Here is a 17673-nt window from a genome sequence, read left to right as displayed (position 1 = left end):
GGGGAGCATCAGGAGAGAAATGGAAGTAGTAGAAGGGGAGAAAAAAAGGAGACAAAGGAGCCTCCAACGGGCTGGAGCCAACCTTATCTTTCTTTACTCCAGCTGGGCTTGTCAGTATTTCTGGGTAATGGGGAGCTGGGAGCCTGGAGACTGCGGGAAAGTACAGGCCTCTGGACAGTTCCCTTGGCTTCTCGCCTTTGTGTGGTGGTGAGGGTGTGTGTGAGTGTGTGTGTGTGTTCATGGGAGTGAAGGGCGTGAGTGTGTGTTCATGGGAGTGAAGGGCGTGTGTGTGTTCATGAGAGTGAAGGGCATGTGTGTGTGTTCATGAGAGTGAAGAGCATGTGTGTGTGTTCATGGGAGTGAAGGGCGTGTGTGTGTTCATGGGAGTGAAGGGCGTGTGTGTGTGTTCATGAGAGTGAAGGGCGTGAGTGTGTTCATGGGAGTGAAGGGCATGTGTGTGTCCATGGGAGTGAAGGGTGTGTGTGTGTGTTCATGGGAGTGAAGGGTGTGTGTGTGTTCATGGGAGTGAATGGCGTGTGTGTGTTCATGGGAATGAAGGGCGTGTGTGTGTGTTCATGGGAGTGAAGGGCGTGTGTGTGTTCATGGGAGTGAAGGGCATGTGTGTGTTCATGAGAGTGAAGGGTGTGTGTGTGTGTTCATGGGAGTGAAGGGTGTGTGTTCATGAGAGTGAAGGGCATGTGTGTGTGTTCATGGGAGTGAATGGCGTGAGTGTGTGCATGGGAATGAAGTGCGTGTGTGTGTGTTCATGGGAGTGAAGGGCATGTGTGTGTTCATGGGAGTGAAGGGTGTGTGTTCATGAGAGTGAAGGGCATGTGTGTGTGTTCATGGGAGTGAATGGCGTGAGTGTGTTCATGGGAATGAAGGGCGTGTGTGTGTGTTCATGGGAGTGAAGGGCGTGAGTGTGTGTGTTCATGGGAGTGAAGGGCATGTGTGTGTTCATGGGAGTGAAGGGTGTGTGTTCATGGGATTGAAGGGTGTGAGTGTGTGTTCATGGGAGTGAATGCCGTGTGTGTGTTCATGGGAATGAAGGGCGTGTGTGTGTGTTCATGGGAGTGAAGGGCGTGAGTGTGTGCATGGGAATGAAGGGCATGTGTGTGTGTTCATGGGAGTGAAGGGCGTGAGTGTGTGCATGGGAATGAAGGGTGTGTGTGTGTGTTCATGGGAGTGAAGGGCATGTGTGTGTTCATGGGAGTGAAGGGTGTGTTCATGGGAGTGAAGGGTGTGAGTGTGTGTTCATGGGAGTGAATAGCATGTGTGTGTTCATGGGAGTGAAGGGCGTGTGTGTGTTCATGGGAGTGAAGGGCGTGTGTGTGTGTATTCATGAGTGAAGGGCATATGTGTGTTCATGGGAATGAAGGGCGTGTGTGTGTGTTCATGGGAGTGAAGGGTGTGAGTGTGTTTCATGGGAGTGAAGGGCGTGTGTGTGTGTATTCATGAGTGAAGGGCATATGTGTGTGTGTTCATGGGAGTGAAGGGCGTGTGTGTGTTCATGGGAGTGAAGGGCATATGTGTGTGTGTGTTCATGGGAGTGATGGGCATGTGTGTGTTCATGGCAGTGAAGGGTATGTGTGTGTGTTCATGGGAGTGAGTTTGGGCTGCTAGAGGAGATAGGAGACTCCTTATGGGGGAAAAAAGCTCCTTTCTGTCTGGTCCTGCAAAAGAGGTGGGAAAAGGCAAACAGTGTGAGACTGATGATAACAGGTTCTCAGCCTTCAGCCTTTCCTATAACAAATACCTTGCAGTGAATCCTTTACTATGCTGAACTGAAATTCATCAATGATACAACCTACCTACACACATAACTTTGAAAAAGTCAACATGCTTCTCTATCTGTGCCATAAAGGGACAGTGAAAAACAATAATTTGTAATAAAAGAACATGAGCTGTATTTTACCGTGTGCGTGTTGAGCCCTGACTACGCCAGAGGTTGTAATGAGGGAGGCAGGTGCATGCAACTGTGCGGAGACTCACAGGTGTGGGACTCTGCAAGTGGGCAGACACAGGTGCTGAGTTAGTGACTCAGCACCCCCCGCATGTTGCCGTCAATGAAGCGATTTAAAAAAATGTTGAACTCTTGATAGCAAAGTCATTCTTCCCTAAATTCACACAGGACTGTATTGCATTCCTAGAAAGTTCACTGTATATTAATACCATTTTTTAAACAGTATTAATTTCTAGGCTCAGATAATTAAACACAGGTTTTCACCTACATGAAGGTCCTAGGGGACATTTGAGATTCTGGATGAGGGACAATTCATTGTGCAGGCTATGCCTGGAAGAATATCTTATTCCTCTGCCTTACTCATCGATGCCAACGAGGGTCCCCCCATCGCTGTAATTACAAAAGAAAAGCCCACAGCGTTTTTTAAACATTCCCTAGGGAATGGTTGAGACCCACTGAGCTAGAAAATGGAAGAAAGAGAAGAGACTGGGGCAGGATTTCTAACCACTAAAAGCAAGAGCCACCCCTCCTCTGAGTGGCCTGCTGTCCTCCCAGCAAGGCAGGACCAAAAAATGTGAGTGTCGAGGAAAATAATGTTCTTGACCCCAGGGTGAGAAATTTCCCAGACTGCTTTGAAAAGAAGAGTTTCCTGCCGGTGCCCAGTCCGCAGCTAGTTCAGCGGTCCGGCCAGAACGCCATGTCTCTGTGCTGCTGTGTGGTCCCGGCTGCTGGCCCGGGGGACAGTCCAGTCTGCAGCTAGTTCAGCGGTCCGGCCAGAACGCCATCTCTCTGTGCTGCTGTGTGGTCCTGGCTGCTGGCCCAGGGGACACCCTTCCCAGACCCAGCATGGCCTTTCCATAGGGGAGGGTGTGCACAGACGCCCTCTCGGGAGCCTACAAGTGAGTTCTCGAGGTCCTCCTCTCATCCTCATTCTGGCAACTTGTCTCTGGCTTCCCCAAAGTCCTGACTGCTTTGAGGGGAGTGGAAGGGTGGAATGCCCCCTGGAAGAGGAGTCTGTGATAATACGAAATTGGAAATTATTCTGGTGATCTTTATTGCCACACTGCTGGTGCTAAACCAGGAAAGGAAACCACCGTCCCGTCCAAATCACAGAATATTGGTTTCGCACATTGGAATGTATCCATTCAATGGAATAGCTATGAAAACACATTTTAAAAAAGAAACTAATGAGGGGCGCCTGGGTGGCTCAGTCGTTAAGCGTCTGCCTTCGGCTCAGGTCATGATCCCAGGGTCCTGGGATCGAGCCCCGCGTCGGGCTCCCTGCTCCGCGGGAAGCCTGCTTCTACCTCACCCCTGCTTGTGTTCCCTCTCTCGCTGTGTCTCTCTGTCAAATAAATAAATAAAAATCTTTAAAAAAAATAAAAATAAAAAAGAAACTAATGACATTAACATGGGAAAATATGAGAGTTTGAGGGGGAAAAAAGCAGAATACAAAATTTGTACAACTATGGTATATATATGTTTAAAGCTGGAAGAAAATGCATCAGAATGTTAACAGTAATTGCCTCTGGGACCATGAATCAATGGCCTCCTTTGTGGTGTTGTTATTCAATTTTTGCTCAAATGTTTTACAAGTGTTACCTTTATAATCATTTAAGTTTTCTTTTCAACTGTCCTAAGCACTTTGAAACTGTTCACCTTTTTCCACCAATAGCTGCAATTTCCTCCTTTCACACTTTCATCCTCAGATGTCCCTTCCCAGATCCCGGCCCACTTTCCTCAGGACCCTTGCTGAAGTCTTCCCCATCAGTATCCCAACCCCACCCTCCCACAGCCAGTCCACTCCTTGCCTTCCACACCGAGCACCAAACTCCTCTCCTCTGGGAAGGACCCACTCAATCCCGTCCCCTAGTCCTTGTGCCTTTGGTGACACTGAAAAGGATACTTTTCAGAGATGGTAGCATTCCTGCTCAGAGTACCTGAGAACGGGACTAGTCTTCCTGTTCATTTTATTTCCCATCCTTCCTCTTCCTTTCCTGTCTTTTGCCTCATCTTCTGCCCGTAGTGTATAGAGCCCAGAACTTAACACCCCACAAGCCCTGGTAATATATTAACCAAAGTAGCCAAATTAACGATGGTCCGCTGGGTGCTAAGTGCCTTCAGAGGGCATCTAACATAATTCTTGCCCAGTCATGCAAAGTACATATAATGGCCTGAGTTTGGAGACCAGTCCACTGCGATTTGGGGAAAATAAGTACAAATCAGAGGTCACCCAGCTATGAGATTGACAGAGCCAATATTTGAACTCAAGCCTCTTGGTCCGTTTCCAAATTCTTAACCCTAACCCTCCTCTGGCCCAACTTCCACGCCAAGGCACCCTTGTCGGAGGTCAAGGAGAATCTCAGTTTCCCATCCGAATTACTGGGGAGTGGTCTGTGTGTGAAGGGGGGTATTCAGGTGAAAGTCGCGTCTTCAAGGACGGTCGTCTGTCCTATGCAGCTCTTGCGATTTTGAAAACGGTATGGGACAAAGTCTTAAAATTCCAACATGAAGTTATTTACAAGCCAAGCCTCACCTTGGCTTTTTCGTGAGGGCTGGAACCCTTTCTGCCATTCTGCAGCACCACCAAGACGTTCCCGTTGGTCTGCGAGTGCTCCCCCTTCCCCGTGTAATGGGATGGGCTCACTGCACTGCCCCTGGCCAGGAGAGGATCAGCAGTAAGGGAAATCTTTCTTTAACAGATGCCCTCAACTGCTCCCCATGCCCAGTTCTAGTCCAGTTGTGGGTTCTTGACTGGGCAGGCCGTGGGGCTTTGTGCCAGGAAAAGGAAACAGCAAAGTTACAAAGTTATTTCCAGTATGCCTTCCCAGGCATGTACAAGGAAACCCAGAGTGCAGTTCAGAAACTTCAGTGAGATACAAAAGCCCCTTTGCAGTTCCTGCTCTGAAGCCCCCTCCCCTCCCACAAGATGCTCAGGGTCTCGGGGACTCACAGGTGCTCAGGGCCAATCGCCAGATTACAAGGTTGACACTGTTGCTTCTGTAAATAACTTCTCCGTAAGGGAGGCCTTCTGTAATAAATAAATGAACACAATGTCATGAAATGCTAGGCTAACCTAAACAACAGAAAGGAAAAGTTAGCTTGTTTGTCCCTCCTTCTTAAGGGAATGTGGGGCCAGGTTAACAGATTTAGAAAAGATCCAGTTCTCACAGACAAATGCAGTGAGTATTTCTATTCCTGGAACTACAAGAGGATCGGATTTTTAAGGTTTCAAAACAAAACAAGTATTATGTTTAGTTAAATATATGTAATTAAGTATATACCAGGTATGAATGGTCATACCAACCCAAAAAGTATGTATCGTAATGCATGTATGCATTTGGGCATCGGGTTGGTAGAGTTTTTGTTTGTTCATTTTGCTGTAACAGATTTCTCTCATTATGTCCAGTTCAGGAACCGGTGATGTTTGTTCATTTATTCAGAGCACACCGGCACACCATCCAAATACTCAGAGAAAAAAGACACATCACTGCATTTTTTTAAAAGATTTTATTTCTTTATTTGACAGAGACAGCGAGAGAGGGAACACAAGCAGGGGGAGTGGGAGAGGGAGAAGCAGGCCTCCCGCGGAGCAGGGAGCCCGATGCGGGGCTCGATCCCAGGACCACAGGATCACGACCTGAGCCGAAGACAAACGCCCATCGACTGAGCCACCCAGGTGCCCCTTATCACCACATTTTTCTAGTAGAAACTACAGAATGCTGAGAAGTCCGCTATTTGACTTGTGTGTACAGGTCTAACATCTGTAATAAGCACAAACATGTTTCTGCAGTAAAATACATGAATTTTTTTAAAGATTTATTGATTCATTTGAGGGAGAGAGAGCATGAGCGGAAGGGCAGAGGGAGAGGGAGAGAGACTCTCAAGCAGATTCTTCGTTGAGCATGGACGTGGAGCCTCACGCAGGGCTGTCTCTCAACCCTGAGATCGAGACCTGAGCCGAAACCAAGACTCAGTCACTCAACTGACTGTGCCACCCAGGTGCCCCAAAATACATGATTATTAACATTAGGTGCAGTGAATAAAGACCATGAATACCTTCACATCTGGTCTTGCCACCAAACGAGTTAAAAACAAAATTTTTGCTTTTCAGAGCACTGTGGGTTTTGGAATTACAGAATAGGGTGTGTGGAACAGTGTACACACATGAAAAAAGATTCACAAATGGACATTTTAGGAGTCAAGTGAACAAATCTGAGGCAACAGACCAGAGATTTTATTTATGGAAATACTATAAAAACACCAGCAAGGACCCCCATAATGACCTTGTATGGAAATTGTGACCCTATTGCAGTGGGTGGGATGGGTCCTGCCCTGTCCAGGGACCCAAATAGACAATTCTAATCTGAGCAGAAAGGAAAGCCTGGGACAGATGTGAGGCAAGCTCTGCCTTTAGCGATGTAAGCAAACACCTGCTGAGTTTTAACTTTCCTTCCTTGTCTTTCCAAGCTGTCACTCTGAAATTCTGAAAGCCAACGTGACTCATACACATCTTCGGATGCTTTCAGTATTTATTACACTTAGATCAGTGCAGAGACATACTACTTTTTGGTGCATCACCTACAAGTAACTCACATTATCTGTCTTAATTCCCCCAACTGTCTCTGTGCGCTGTGTTATTATTATGATCCATTTTCGGAAGAGAAAGCTGCAGCTCAGAAAGGTGAGAGGACCTGCCCAAGGTCACACAGCCAATGCCAGCAGAGCTGAGGCTCCAGCCCAGGCCTCTGCTCCTCCCTCTTGCTCATGGTGCTCCAGCCATAATGGCCTGATTGCATTCTTTGACTTTGCCCAAATACTTTCAGCTCAGGGAGCAAGCAGCCTGGACACACCCTCTTCAGCCTGCACACCCCGTGCCATCTTCTTCTCATTAACTGCTTTAGTCACCTCCTGGAGACCCCACCCCACCAGCCAGGTGCTTTCCCAGCACAGCTTTCATCTCAGCGGTAATTTTTTTTTAAATTACATAACGATTTATTTAATACCTGACTTCCTGACCGGACCTTAAGCTCCATGGGAGCAGGGACCCTGAGCATGGTGCTCATTTCCTCCCCACCACAAGAACTGCACAGTGCCTGCTACCTGGTTAGAAGCATAATGAAAGATCAATCAACAAAAACATCTTCTGACTCAAAGATCAGTTTTCACTCCACGGTGTGGGATTATCTCACCAGTTGCCAAGCCTGTGAACCTGTTGCTGGTCTCTGTTGTTTGTCACAGATCTCCTAGGCACTGGTGACATGAGATGCTTTCTTCCACGGGCCATGATCGTGGTACCTCCTCCACACATTTAAATCCTGCCACCACACGTCCTCCAACAGCCCTGCAGGTAGGACTTCTGGTGCGTGCAAGTTCTCGTCCACATGGCAGCACGCATGGTGGCTCACGGCAGCCTATTAGCAAGCAACATGGTACCGGGAAGATGGTCTTGCTGCTCTTCCTGCTGCTCTTAGGAACGTGCCTTTCCAAAGATCAGCCTCTCTGGTCGTACCCCCAAAATCCTGCTATGAAATAGGGTCAAAAGTGGAGAATTTCCAGCTCTGTCGAGAGCAAACTTTCATCCTGTCTGGGTAATTACAAGTAGGAAAGGGGGAGGAGACAAGGAAGGAAGGAAGGAAGGAAGGAAGGAAGGAAGGAAGGAAGGAAACAAGAGCCGATGGACCTTAGGAAAAGGACTGGTGGCCCCATTGTCCCTGTTTTTTGTCAAGCAGCCAGCCCCTGAGACAGGGCTCTCACCTCTTCCTCCTGCGCTAGACACCCTCAATCCTAGATCTGATGCTGTGCTTGCATTCTCTCTCCTACATCCAACCCAAGTGAAGCCATGGTGGGAAAATGTCCAATCGTATGAGGAAATGTATCAAGCAAGTATCCTTCACTTTTTTAGTTTCTTATTTTTTTAAGATTTTATTTATTTATTTTAGAGAGAGAGACAGAGATTGTGAAAGAGCACAAGCGGGGAGGAGAACAAGAAATAGCTCAAAACAGAGGTACAACCATTCCTCTTGAGTTACTCAATGGTACAACCATTACTCCTGAGTGATTTCCTCCTCTGAGTTTTGAGAGAGAGGGAGAGAAGACATGAACAGTGGGATATAGTCACATCTGCTTTTCTCAGTTGTAAGACAGTTTCACACGCAATATAATTCATGAAATTCTTTGAGATAAAGGGAGGCAAAGCATAGGTAAAAAAGGTAAAATCCAAAACCCAAAAACCTGGAGTCCAGTCTGCTGTGTGAGCCAGGAAACAGCAGCTGGTGTGAGTGAGCAACTTCAGTCCCCTGACCCCTGGCTTCTTTTCCTGTCAGTGGGGGGCCACCCCCTGTCTGCTCACTTGCTTCAGGACGTCGTTATGAGGCTCAAACAAGCTAGAGTGCTCTGTAAGCCTGAAACACTGACAAATGTTAGTACTTAAAATTTTATTATGAGAGACAAGTAGATGAAAGAGGAACGATGATCCAGTCCTCCAAGAAAGTAAGGGTCTATGTGTCAGGTTACAAAGTAGCAGCCACAGTCTGTGGTGTGCGGTCGATTTACAAACAGAAGCATGGAGCTTTCCCGATTCCCCAGCCCAGAGTGCGCACTTTCCCACACCCTCTACCAGTAACCGTTCGCAATGCCCCGGCTGGGGGAAGCAGCAAGCTCAGGAAGGTGGTGAGCCTCCTCTCCGCCCAGACTCTCAGATCTCTCCTGTCTGGGCACAGCTCCCGCACCCAGGCCCAAACTGACCAGGAAGCACCCCAGAATCCACCTCCCCAAGACTTGCAAAACATTGCTTGGCCTCTCTGTGCCCCTCACCTCCCTCATTCTTAAAATGGGGATAATAGTGTATCCCTCTGGTGGTGTAGGGATTGACTGACAAGTCACCCATGTGAAAGTCCCTAGCCCACAGCGGCCCTCAAAAACAGGTAGCGCTCTCTATGCCCCTAAATTCACTGTGGACACATCTCAGCTCAGACACCTCACAGTGGATCCAGAACAGATGTCCTGGGGGCCCCCTGGCTGGCTCAGTCAGAGAAGCCAGCGACTCTTGATCTCAGGGTCATGAATTCGAACCTCACGTAGGGGGTACAGATGACTTAAATAAATAAACTTAAAAAAAACGAAGAGATGTCCTTGCCAGGCCTCCTGATGGACAGGATTGTGTCTTATGCTTCCTTCAAGAGAGAGATTCCAGCTGTTTATTTTTTTTTAAGATTTTATTTATTTATTTGAGAGAGAGAGAATGAGAGAGAGAGAACACATGAGAGGGGATAGGGTCAGAGGGCGAAGCAGACTCCCCGCCGAGCAGGGAGCCCGATGCGGGACTCAATCCAGGGACTCCAGGATCATGACCTGAGCCGAAGGCAGTCGCCCAACCAACTGAGCCACCCAGGCGCCCCGAGATTCCAGCTGTTTAAACAAATGTGTTTCCCCTTCGAGACTGTAAGTACAGCAGAGTACCGTAGTTGAGGCAAGAATTCCACAATGATAAACAGAGAGCTCCCTCTTGCCTATGATAGCTAAATATTCCTCCACTGCATGGCTGTCTCATAGTTTATTTAATCAGTCCACTTTTTAAAAAAGATTTTATTTATTTATTTGAGAGAGAGAGAGAGCAAAGTGGGGGGAGAGAGAGAAGCAGGCTCCCTGCTGAGCAGGGATCCCGACACAGGGCTCAATCCCAGGACCTCGGGATCACGACCCCAGCCGAAGGCCGACGCTCAACTGACTGAGACACCCAGGTGCCCCAATCAGTCCACTTTTAATAGACCCTAGGATGTTTATAATCTTCTGCAATTACAAATAATACTGCATTGAATAACTTCATACATACATCATTTCCCAGATGTGGAGTCTGCTTCTCCCTCTCCCTCTGCCACTCCCCCCGGCTTGTACTCACATGCTCTCTCTCAAATAAATAAATCAAACCTTTAAAATATGTTTGATTAATAACAGAAATGAATTGTGCATAAACTTAGCTTTGTTGCTAAAAATCACCTCTCCAAACAGAGTTCAAGTTGGGGCAAATAATAAAAAAGGTATAGAAACCATAACAAAAGCTATAGAAATGGTAGAGAAAGGTTAGGGAACCACTAGGTCATGGGCCCCGTTAAAGCACCTGGTACAAACCAAGCCTCTGTTCGTGGGCAGCAGACGTGCCTGGCAAAGGACCCCGGTCTGTATCTGGGGCCCAGGCTTCCAGGTCTGGCCCACATTGGGCTCCTCACAACTCCTCTATCCTCAGTTGCCTCATCTCAATATAGCTATTTGATCCACTTATTGATCACATATTATTGTAAGGGACACATACAATCATGGAAAACGTTTTGAGGACGTTAAAAACTCCGCATGAAGGCAAAAGAGTATTTCCTCCACTGACTGGATTCGATTCAGTATGTTACACACCAGCAGGTCCTTGAACAGGAGTTCATCGATGGAATAATTGGCCAGTGAGTATAAACTGTGGGCAACCTTGAGGAACGACCCCTGCGCGCTCTCACCTCCGGCTCCTCCCAGCTGAACTTCAGGCAAGTGGATGGACCCTGCACCTGCTATGGGTCCGCCATCAGAGCAATAAGTCAGTGTGACCATTAGATGGCGCCAGTGACCAGGAGAGCCTTCGGTCTTCCGAAATTGAGCATTTTCCCTACTATGGAGCTTCTTCAGGTTTGTTTGTTTTGTAACTTAAAAATATATATATATATTATAAAGACCATATGCTCACTGTGAAAATATATCAAACAGTATAGGAAATAAAAATGAAATCTCCCGTTTCTGGTAAGCTTTGGAGCAGTGTCCTCTCCCTGGTTTGAATGCAATAATAGTGTGTAACCCTGATTAACCCTAACTGGGCAGAAAGCCCTGCTGGGCTCGTTGGACTCACCTCAGAAGTATAACCATAGCAACACAAAGCCCCTGCGTCCACATCTCCCCCACCCACCCCCAGACACACACACGTCCACATTCAACTCCACACTCGCCAGTCCCCTTCATCACTTACTGGCTTCTTACGAAGCCCTCATCCGGGTTGAGGGAATGGCATTAACAGGCTAACTGAGCTGGTTAGACTTCTGGGGTGTCAGCAAGTCAGTAACTGAATCAACAGTTTCAAGAAGCATATTAAAAATCTTACAAACATATTAACATAGTTACCCCCCCCACACACACACACATAATATTTTTTCTGGGGTAAAACCATAACTACGTTTGCCTCCTTTACGGAGTGACTTAGTAATAGCAACCATTCCCCGCGCCTCTGAGAACCAAGGGCAAATGGGGACCAAACCCCCAGCTGGTCAAAATGGCCGTCAAAAGTTTCATTCAAACCAATAATACATTATATGTTAATTGAGTTTAAATTTTAAAATGGGGAAAAACTAAAAAGAATAAATACAAAAGGAAAAAACATTTTTCAGGTTTATAAAATAAACATTCTAGGTTTCTTTGAAAATAAAGTTATTACTATGTTCAAAAAACAAGGTTCAGACGAGATCGGGTGCGTTCAGGGTGGTATGCCCGTAGACGCCCAAAAAAGACTCAGTTTAGTTCAATTTGATTTGGCTCAAGTTTTTATTTTTATTTTTTTAAAGATGTATTCATTTATTTATTTGAGAGAAAGGGGGGTGGCAAGGGGCAAAGGGAAAGAGAGAGAGAGAATCCCGAGACGATTCCCCACTCAGGGCAGAGCTCAACACGGGACTCGATTTCAGGACCCTGAGACCAGGACCTGAGCAGAACTCAAGAGTCGAGGCTTAACTGACCAAGCCACTGAGGCGCCCCTGATTTGGCTCAGGTTTCAAAATGTGGACGTCAGCTTCCTAATTTGCACTCGGAGGATCCCTGAGCGGTCCCCAGACGTGTTCGCTGTGGGTGCACCAGTGCATATACATCCTGGCATATACACAGAGACCCACCATTGCTGCTGGGGAAAAGCAGCGTGCCCCTTCTGGGAGCAGGGGGAAGATGGCGCACAAGAAGGACACCTTTCCTGGACCTGTGAGTCCAGCGAGTAACCGGGAGAAAAGAGAGCAGGGAGGGGAGGGAGGAAACACTGGCCCCTGTGATCTACCTTTGTGCCTGGCCCTGAAAGCAGCAGAGCCGTTCCCTCCAGGCCAGCCGACCCCTGAAGCTCCTCTTCAGCACACAAAGCCCTTAACCCAGAATTCAAAGCCACTAATGTCCAGGCGCCTGGGAGGCTCAGTCATTAAGCGTCTGCCTTTGGCTCAGGTCATGATCCCAGGGTCCTGGGATCCAGCCCCGCATCGGGCTCTCTGCTCCGCGGGAAGCCTGCTTCTCCCTCTCCCTCTCCCCCTGCTTGTGTTGTCTCTGTCAAATAAATAAAATCTTTAAAACAAAACAAAACAAAACAAAACCACTAATGTCTGAGTCAACAAGTTGGTGTGATCTAGATCAAGTAAAAGTGCAAATATTGACCCCTGGGGCTAGAGTGCAGGAAGTGTCCCCACAGCCTGATAGGGTGGAGAGCATAGAGGCTGGGGTCCACTTTGTCATTCATTCCTCCAGCACACTTCTTCGGTTATGTATCCCCCGAGGAGGGAGCTGGGAAAACAGGAGAAAGTCCTGCCCTCCCGACCTCACTTTCTGTGCACAGCGGCTGCTAGTATGGTCCTAAAGCGGCCAGACACAGGCCTAGCACCTCGTGTCCCTGTCTCAGTTACTCCTCCCGTCAAGCCCACGGCGTGGGCGTGGGCGTGGGCGTGGGGGGTAGTCCCCCCGTCACAGTAGAGAAACTGAGGCTGGAATGTGCATCTGACGCTCAGGTGCAAGCTTCTATACATCCTCCAGGTGCTAGAACGGGACATCCTTGTGCCAGAGCTCCAAGAATGCGACTGTCCCCTACACGCTTTTCTCTGCCGGAAAAGACTAATTGCCAGGCAGCGACAGGACAGCCAGAATGGCGGCTGCCCAGTTCCAAAACGTTCAGCAGCGCCTTTTCCCAGCGTCGGGCAGTCCCGTGGAGCCCAGCGGGCCCTGGGTAGGTGAGTGCCGCCCGGTGAGTGCGCGGCGGCCAGGTCGGACCGCCGCCGGGCCCCGCGCGGCTCTCACCTGCGGATCCCTCCGCCTCTTCCCCGCCCCCAGAGGCTCGGCAACCAATTCTCGGCGGCGGGGTCGTGACGTCACCGTCGCCGGGCAACCCGGGGGCGCGCTCGGGCCTCCGCCCGCGGATCCCACCGCCTCTTCTCCGCCCCCAGAGGCTCGGCAACCAATTCTCGGCGGCGGGGTCGTGACGTCACCGTTGCCGGGCAAACCGGAGGCGCGCTCGGGCCTCCGCCTGCGGATCCTGCCACCGTGTGGGCGAACAGCAAAGGCGCCAGGGGGACGGAAAGGAGGCGAACTAGCCCGGGGGAGAACGATGGGGGACGGAATTATATTCTTGCAGGATCGTACAGCTAGGAAAAGGCCATAGGGTTACCTGGCCTAACCTCGTCGGCGTCGGCGTGACGCTCCAGCAGTGGGAAGAACGGGAAGCGCGCCCGGGCCGGGGGGTCCGCTTGGACGGCTCCGCCAGAAGCGTCCTCTGTGTGCTGAACTGGAATCGGCCTCCCAGGGCCTGCACCTGACCCTTCTACCCCGCCGGGACCATACAAAACCGCTCCACGCCTCTTCCGCGGAACAACCCGTCTCGCCCAAGTGCCTGACTCACCTGATTTATAACAAGCTGGATGCTTTTCTTTATAAAAGAGGAAAATACGGTTGAATTTCAGAATAATAACAGGGAAGACACAAAAGTGGGGAAAATGTTGATAGATAAAATGTAAACCTTTGGCAGAACATTGTTGTTCGTATTCTTCTGCCCTGTGGGTCACTTGCGTAAACACACCAGTGTGTATACAAAGGCCTGTGGCAACACGCACGCTCACAGCTACCAGCGCTCGCTCGCTCGTCACCTGCGCCAGGTTGATCCAGACTGTGTTCTCGGTCCTCCCGCCCACCTGGAAACACCTGGCTAAATGGATATAAGTCAGACCCTTTACAGTCCATCAGTCACTGAGCCTCCAGGACTCTCCAGACCAACTTAAACACAAATGCATGGAAATAGAGCCACAAAAATGGAAAAGGAAATGTCACATTCCTCTTGATATTTACACCACTAGAGGCAGTCCCAGAAGAAAAAATCGGTGTGGATGAGCATTAACACAGCACAGAGTGCTCATTGTGTGGGATCACAGCTCACAGGGAGTCACACCCGTAATTCTCGGCATTGCCCTCCTACACTGGAACAAAGGATACACCTTGGTGCAGGGCAGTTCATCAGTGCTTATTAAAATGACAAATGCACATGCTTCTTGAACTAGCAACTCCACTCATGTGGAAGGCAGTGAACCTCGTGGGCAAGCGGCCAGGACACTCACACTGCCCCATGCTTTGGAGGAGGAGGGGCCATGCACTGGCTTCTCACGCTCTGTGTCATCACCTTGAAATTCTTAGCCATCTCTTCTTTCAATGTGTGTTTTGTGAGTGAAGTCCAAAGAGATTGCACCAGGAGCTTGGAGCCCATGCTCAAGCTTGGTCTTGCTGTTCATGCCTCCCAGCATCTGCAGGACTGGTTTTCAGCTACCTCCCACACCCCCCCAGGAGACACCGCCACCCTCTGTTCAGTGTTTTCCCAGGAGGGGCCAGGGCAAAGGGGAAAGGAAGGGTCAGGCATGCACACCTGTCTAGACAAGCCTGGCTCAGGGCCTCAAGTATCTGTGTCCCTGAAGGAATGTGACATTAAATAGCAAAAGCAAAAACGTGACACCAAGACAGATCAAGAGTGAACACACAAGAAAGGAAAGGCTTCTTTCTTGCTATTTGGACAAGGGGACTCATAGTTTCACTTGGTACAGGGCCCCTCACTTTATGTAGCTGGCCCTAGCAGACCAATATTCATTAGCAAATTATATGTAAGAACATTTCATTATATGAAAATGGTGGCCTGATACTCCGTGACTTGTGCCCTTTGGTGACATATAACTAGAATATAGCTCTTTGGCTCAGGTCATGATTTCAGGGTCCTGGTATCGAGCCCTGCAGGGGCAAGTGGGGCGGGCTCCCTGCTCAGTGAGGGTTCTGCTTCTCTCTCTCTCCCTCCACTCCTGCCCCCCACCCTGCTTCTGCTTTTTCTCTCTCTCTCTCAAATAAATAAAATCTTTTTTTAAAAAAGTATCTAGCTGTAACGTAATAGGAATATAATTTACATGAAGGCAAAAACCTATCTGTGTTCCTGAAACTTTTATTATCCGCACCTAATACAAAGCTTAACACATAAGATTTTCTATGAAATATTGATTAATTTAAATTAATTAAATACATTTTTATTTAAGCCAGTAAAATAGACACTTAAAAAATTGAAACAACCTAAATGTCCTTGGAAACTAGTTAAGTAAGTTTGATACATTCATGCAATAAAATACTGTGTAGCTGTATAAAATAATGGGTATGTTCTTTAGGTACTAATATGGAAAGGTCTCTAAGATAAATTATTACCACTTATGGGGCACCTGGTGGGTCAGTGGGTAGAGCATGCGACTCTTGATCTTGGAGTTGTGAATTTGAGCCCCATGTTGAGTGTAGGGTTTACTTGTAAAAAAAATTACCATTTATGTTTTTAAAAATGCAAGATGAGGGGAGTGATTTCTCCTGGAGTCTCCTTCAGTGGCACATATGTGGAAGGATTCAGAGAAATATGTTGGCTCCGGGTGGCTGGGAGGGAGGTTTTCAAGGAACATTATTTTATACCTTTTAGATTTTGAAACAAAAGCATATGAATGACGAAATAAACAAGAATTAAGTTGGGGGGGCTGGGTGGCTCAGTCGTTAAGCATCTGCCTTCGGCTCAAGTCATGGTCCCAGGGTCCTGGGATGGAGCCCCGCATAGGACTCCCTGCTCGGCAGGGAGCCTGCTTCTCCCTCTCCCACTCCCCCAGCTTGTGTTCCCTCTCTGGCTATCTTTCTCTCCGTCAAATAAATAAATAAAATCTTTTTTAAAAAAAAGAATTAATTTTTGGAAGCACAAGAGAGCTAAATTATGTGTTCCTGTGGAATGACGCCTTGTTAAGCGAACACAAGAAGCAGAACAGTGGGTCTGTCGTCCTTTGTGTAAGACACGTATTGAACACCGTGTCTGGGAGAGCTACACAGCACTCGCACTGCATTACTACCTGAGTAAGCTACCTCTTCCAGAGTGCTTCCACCGTCGTTGTGTATGGTATGCCATTCTGCCGGCATGACCGTGTCCCCAGGCTGCGATCAAACATGGTGAGAAGAGCAGATAAAATGGAACTCACTGAGGAGAGAAATACACACAAGAACAACCCAAGGATGCCGGTGAAATCACAGGACATATGCTACACAAAATCAGTTAAAGTAACACTTAAGCACTGAGGGAAATGCCCAGCTCTGATCAACGCAGGGCAGCTTCACCACATCTACTCCTGTACCTCATCTCCACGCCCAGCAAAAACCTGACACTCCTATACCCAGATTTCTGTAAATGGTGACACTACTGGATTCTTTGTCCTGGCGGCCCCCTCCTCTTGTTCACATCACCTTTGCACAGAGATCCCGTCATCCTTGGGACAGCTCCCCCAGCTCCAGGGTCCACGCGCTTTCCAGAGACCTGAGGCAGAAGAGGACCTGAAGGTGAGTCCGAGGAGGGGACTACACTGATCAAGCGCCAGTTCGGGGAGAGAAAACCTGGCTCAGATTCCACCCTGCCACTCCGTGGTGATGTGACGTGGAGCACGTTACTTAACTTTTGTGCTTCAGTTTCCTCATCTGTAAAATAAGAATGGTAATAGTTTAACATTTGTTTTATTGTTGTAAGGATTAAATGAATTAATACAAGCAAATCGCTTAGGACAGCGCCATAGGGAAGCATTTAGTAAGGTGTTTCTTTGGTGTTTGTTCGTTAGTTTTCAGAGACGCTGCGATTTCTCCAAAATGGCTTTGATTGGCTAACTTTTTTTAAGATTTTATTTATTTATTCAGCAGAGAGAGAGAGAGCACACAAGCAGGGGGAGCAGCAGAGGGAGAGGGAGAAGCAGACTCTCTGCTGAGCAGGCAGCCCGATGCTGGACTCGATCCCAGAACCCTGGGATCATGACCTGAGCGGAAGGCATCCACTTAACCGACTGAGCCTCCCAGGTGCCCCTGATTGGTGAGCTCTTGACCATCTGCTCTCCCAGCCCTGCACTCCACCTGATCTCCCATCCAGCTTTGACAACCACACGGTGCTGGATAATTTCAAGCCCCGCCCAGGGAAGTATCTTGTGCATAACTCTCCCCCCTGCATGTGCATCATGGAGGAAGAACATCGCAGGATATTTCAGGTTCTGGAAGGAAAAACTCCCCCCTGGGGAGACAGTCAGGCAAGCACAGAGCCTGCCCCTCCCACCTGATTGACCCCTGCCGACCTTGACGTTCACCCTCACAGCTCCAGGCCAGCCTGCATGTGCCCAACTCCAGCTGCCTTGCAGGAAGGAGGAACAAGACACTCCAGGCTCAGCTGACCAGTCTGTTCTCCCAGCTCCTTGGGCTCATCTCGGACAAAAGCAGAAATTGTACACCCCAGTCGAGGTCCTAGCCCTTCAACAGTGCTGCCCAATATAACTTTCTGTGATGATGAAAATGGTCTACATCCGTGCCGTCCTGTGTATTACCCACTAGCTGCATGTGCTGCCGAGCACTTGAAACATGGCTGGTGA

Source organism: Phoca vitulina, unplaced genomic scaffold (genome assembly GCF_004348235.1).
Source record: "Phoca vitulina isolate PV1807 unplaced genomic scaffold, GSC_HSeal_1.0 scaffold129, whole genome shotgun sequence".
NCBI lineage: Eukaryota > Metazoa > Chordata > Mammalia > Carnivora > Phocidae > Phoca > Phoca vitulina.
This window is presented reverse-complemented; position numbering follows the sequence as displayed.